This window comes from Chenopodium quinoa, unplaced genomic scaffold, assembly GCF_001683475.1.
Source record: "Chenopodium quinoa cultivar QQ74 unplaced genomic scaffold, ASM168347v1, whole genome shotgun sequence".
NCBI classification, from domain to species: domain Eukaryota; kingdom Viridiplantae; phylum Streptophyta; class Magnoliopsida; order Caryophyllales; family Amaranthaceae; genus Chenopodium; species Chenopodium quinoa.
The window spans coordinates 617,623-623,036 of record NW_018742275.1 but is presented as its reverse complement, the minus strand read 5'-3'; the positions used below and the strand labels follow the sequence as shown (position 1 = coordinate 623,036).

At 34.4% G+C, this 5,414-nt stretch overlaps 1 long non-coding RNA gene across 1 annotated transcript; it reads left to right on the top strand.

The window, feature by feature from the left end:
- Positions 1-2,721: 2,721 nt before the first annotated feature.
- LOC110684770 lies at positions 2,722-4,692 on the top strand. Its single transcript, XR_002503816.1, has 3 exons — positions 2,722-2,944; positions 4,289-4,391; positions 4,488-4,692. It is a non-coding gene; the product is annotated as an uncharacterized LOC110684770 (long non-coding RNA).
- Positions 4,693-5,414: the final 722 nt, after the last annotated feature.

The window sequence follows — 5,414 nt, the reverse complement described above, 5'->3', positions numbered from 1 at the left end:
GAAGCAATACATTTTATGTTTGACGATATCTTAGCAATTAATTAGTTGTTGATGAAGTCTTCTCTTAGAAATGTATACAAGTGGATTTTTAAATACATTAACATCGTTGTTTCTTGCACGATTATGATGTAGAAATGGTTTGTACTATGGTTTAATTTAAGACAAATGTTAAACTAACCATGTCATGACTCATGACCATAACATTAATCACGATATGTAAAGAGCTATTTCATATTCCCATTCAAACTCAAATGTGACACATGAATTATGCTCGATTTTTATAACTTTATACTTCTCTATTTCCTTTGTCTCAAATTATTTTAAAATTTTCTTTTTATTTTCTTATTTGGAACTGATGTGATCAAATTTAATAGTTGATGACATTGATAATTTATTCGTATATGAGAAAAAACAATGTCATGGTTTATGATTTTTTTGTTAAATTTGTTTCTAACATGTATTTTCATGATAACAATTTTTTTAGTCAATATATAAGTAAATTTTGCATAAAATCACCTTTTAAATCTTTTTTTTTTTTTTTTTTTTTTTGTATATAACCACCTTTTAAAAAAAATGTTACAAAAGACCACCAATTTAAAAATTTTGTTGCAACTTACCACAATTCAATGTAAAACGGTTGATGAATTTGGCTAAAAAGTGGTAAGTTGCAACAAAGTTTTTTGAATTGGTGATTTTTTGCAATATTGTTTTAAAAGGTGGTTTTATGCCAATAAATAAATAAATAAATAAATTAAAAAAAAAACACACATTTAAAAGGTAGTTTTATCTCAAATTTCCTATATATAACGATTCCATAGAAGCTCTGGTAAGTCAAGAGCTAATAATGCCAACACTGAAATTATTATTATTATTTTTTTTTGAGGGTAACGCTGAAATTATAGATTTTGATATTTTTATGTAATATTTATGCCTGTGAGAACAATATCATGATTTGATATTTTTCTTGATATGCATATCAATGAATTGATCCATTTCTCTCATTGCAATCTTTTCATATCTTTGATTTGGTTACAGTGTATTTTAACACCTACTATCTTGTACAAGAAATCAATTGTAAAGTATTTACCTTGACCTTTTAATTGTTATGAAATTGATTCCTTAGCTGCACACTATCTAACTAGAGCAATACATTTGACAAACATGATAAAGATAACGTGTTAAGAAAAAACGAATGGAAGAAATACAAATCTATATCTATCTATACTTATTTATTAAAAAGCGTTTCTAACACAGTATATGTGCCACGTGATACACTTCACATGTATTAGAAGTATGCCTCATCACCGTTATATGCCAAGTCATCCATTGCTACTAACTTACTAAGATCTTTCAACGGCAATAAAAATGTTCATCACAAGGTTTGAACACAAGACCAATAACAAATGAATTAATGGCCTTACCACTTTTGCTATATTTTAATTATGATTCATATTTTATCATAATACACTAAATATTTTAATTTGTACAAAACATCAGTTTTAGAGCGTTTATTTTTTAAGAGCGTTTATTTAGTTTCATTAGTTATTATTATTATTTTTTTTTCAATTACTTTTTGTAATTATATAGCTTATAATTTAATAGCTCAAATAATATGTTTTGATATTCAAAGTAAATCCCGGTGCATTGCCCCGGCCAACACTAGTTAATAACTAATAAGTCCAACGAACTTTTAAAAAAATAAAAAAAAAAAAAAAAAATCATACAAAGTATTGAAAAATAAAAAGCAAACAAACAAACCTTTGTGGTGGAACGAAGATGAGTCTAAGATATATTTGGGCCTGAAGTAGATGTTGGGGTTGGATTATGAGGCCCATTAGTAAATTGATGCAAAAAATAGGGATTATATAAACAGACTAATAACATTGTTCAAAGTACAACCACCAGTTCAAAACCATTCATAAAACTTAAAAATTTGGTGTGGCTTAAAACTTAAACGATGGCAACCTACGAATTTATATCTGGTAAGGAAAATGTTTTGATCCGCCGAGGAGAATATACAACACATCTAGACTAACTAGTACCTAGATGATGAAGATCTAAGTTCCAATTCATAAACCTTGCTTGACACAATTTGGGGTCATAGAATTAGATTTGCCCTTTGCCCTTTGCCCTGAGGACGTCTCTGTTTCTCGAAATGAGATAAAATTTGTAACTCAAATTAGCAGTTTTAGGCATGAAGAGGGTGTTTGTTTAGGGGGATAAAAGGGTGGGACAAGGATAAAAAATAGGGATGGAAGGAACGTAGTGTTTGTTTAGAGGGATGGGGATTATAAGGGGGTTAGGGATAGGAATTAAATCACCCACTTATCCCTCCATTTTTATAACTAAGGGGAGGTGGTATAACCGTATAAGGGGAAGGGATTAAAATGGGTTTTAAAAGACTAAATTACCCTTAATGAAATTGAAAAAGTAAGGAGAAGGGTAGAAGTTAGTAAGGGTATTTTTATAAATTTATTACTTATCCCTATTTTCTTTTCCCTACTTACCAAACATAGGATAAAGATTATATATCCTTGTCCCTAGGGGTGTACAAAAATTGGCCCGGACCTGAAACCGGACCTGAATCGACCTGAATCGGACCGGACCTGACCCGGACCTGTTGATTCAGGTCCGGTCCCGGTTCTTAAAAATCCAGGTTCCCGGTCCCGGTCCGGACCCGGTTCAAACCCGGGTTTTCAGGTCCGGACCTGAAACCCGGGAAATCGTAATTAAAAAAAAAAAAAAAAAATATCTGATTCTCTCAGCCTCCCTCAATCTCTTTCATATTTTTAAGTTCTAACCCTAACTCCCTAAGCCCAAACTCTCAGCCTCCCTCAATCTCAACTTCTCAACGCGGCTGTCCGGCTGTCCCAACTCGCTCCGGCCACCGCCCACTGGCGACACCTCCCTCATTCTCTCAGGCGATGCTCACCGATAATATCTGGTAAGTATTTGCTTATAATTTTGGTATTTTTAATTCGAAATAATAAATTAAGTGTGAGAATTTATATGTTTATTCTTGTTTCAAATTTTCAATTGCTTTTAATGATTGTTTGATGTTTGCATGTTGAATTTCTTATTTTTAGTTCATCTCTTTCGAATTTCTGTTTTTTTTTTTTGGTTTTTTTGAGTTTAGGGTTCATAAGAATTAAGAAGTTTAGGGTTTAGGGTTCAAGTGCGAAATTTAGTTCGAAATTTTGTGTTTATTATGATTATTAAGATTAATTTAGTGCGAAAATTTGTGTGGTAGGGTGGGTTGGGGTGGGGTTATGGTGGGGTTACGGTGGTACGGTTCTGGTGTGTGGGGGTTAAGGGGTGGCAGTGGGGTGGGGTGGGGTGGGTTGGGGTGGTGAGCTGGGTTTTTGGGATGGCTGGATGGAAAATTGTGAATGTTGATGGGGTTGTCGGGAGTGGAGATGGGGTTTTCGTGGTGGCTGGTAGGGTCACCGAGAGTGGAGATGGGTTTTCGGGGTGGCTGGGTGGTGTTTTGGATTGGAGGGGGTTTTGGAGTGGTTGAAAGGAGTCAGGGCAATGTTGGTTCTGTTTCGGAGCGTGTAGGGGTTTTTTGTGGATTGAGAAATTGGGTTGGATTGGTGTTTGGCTCGATTCATTTGGAGCAAGGTTAAATGTGTATTGTTGGTTCTGATTGTGATTTCCTCCTTTTCAAAGGTGAGAAGGATGGAGTAGCAAACTCACGGGGTCTTTTGTTGGATTGAATGTTCTGGGGTTGAGGTGGGTCGATGGTTTTGAAAAAACTCTTGAGATTCACTGTGGTTGTTCTAAATTTTTCAGTTCTCTTTAGGCCAATATTCATGTTTGAGAGATTCTGGGCAAGCAATATAGCAGACTTACATAACCCACTCTTGTCAACCAAAAAAGGAACAGACATATAAGGATTCAAAGAGAAAGTATCTGCTTATGGCCAACTCTATTACACCTAGAGCACAAAATAAACAAATTCTCATATCTGAAATTAATCCATTTACACTCAAGAGTGTCCAAGGTCCAAGTAACAACCAGATAATAATGGTTCCAAAACATGAATTTAAAGTTTTACTCTAACTAAGCATCTAATTGATCGTGGAGTGGGGTCATCAATACACAGAATGTTTCCAGCCAGAGTAAGCATTGGTTTAACGTCATTAATCTCACATAAGTTCAGAGGTACCTCATCGAGATGAACCCAAATAGCTTCCTCGTCAAATTTTATATCTCTGATTGACTCACCTTGTTTATATCTTAATATGACTTTGTTTATACATATTTGTGTAATATTTTTGTATTGAAGATGGTTCAAGCGTTACTTTGCACACAAAATTGGCTTAGAGCTAAGGAAGTGCCAATTGTTGATGTGGAAGAAAATTTGAAAGAGTTAGAGGAAATAGAGAAAGGTAGTAATAATTTTATGTATTTGAAATTTTGTTACACCAAATTTATTATTTCATTGTTATCAATCATTAATATATTCTATATTGTATTTTATTTAGAGGTGCAACGTGGTGAATCTAACGATGTAGACGATGAAGTTGTTTTCGTGGACTCATTAGTGTGAATCACGCGATCAAAGGGAAAACAACTCGTTGGAGAATTTATGTATTCCTAGTACTTGAGAGTTGAGACTTAAGAGAATTTATGTAATTTTATGAGTTTTCGTGGACTTATTTGTATTTTCGGTGGACTCATTTGTATTTTTGGTGTTTGAGAATCGGGACTTTATAGACTTTATGTAGTTTTGTAATTGATAATTTTGGTTTGTATGTAATTATTAAATTATGCAACAGGTCTAAAAATCACAAAACAGGTCCATATGCAGGTCCATATGCAGGTCCAACAGGTTTTGTATTAAAAAAAAAAAAAAACGAAAAAGACACAAAACAGGTCCATTCAGGTCCAAACCCAGACCGGACCTGATTTTTCAGGTCTGGCCCGGAACCGGACCTGTTAATTCAGGTCCGGTCCCCGGTCCTCATAATTACCCAATTCAGGTCCCCGGTCCAAACAGGTCCGGTCTAGGTCGGTCCGGTTTTGGACCGGTGTACACCCCTACTTGTCCCACCTATTAATCCCCTATCTTTATCCTCCCTTCTTATCCCTCTTATTCCCATCCTTCCAACCAAACACCCCGGAAAAGTATAAAAGAAAGGCATATATTTACGACCTTACCATTTGAAAAACATGGATTGATTCTCATATTGAGAAACTTGAAATTTCTTGATCTACCCTTTCTCCATCTTTGTTTCGTAAGCAGCTTATTAGTGTGCCATTTATCAGGTTTCTTTCATGAGAGATGTGATTAACAGGAAGTCCGCTACTATATATATAGCGACAATCAGCAGAGATCTAGGATTTCTTAATAGGGGTAGCATAAAACAATAAGGAAAAAAAAAGTGTATAAATGAGTTACTATAGTATAT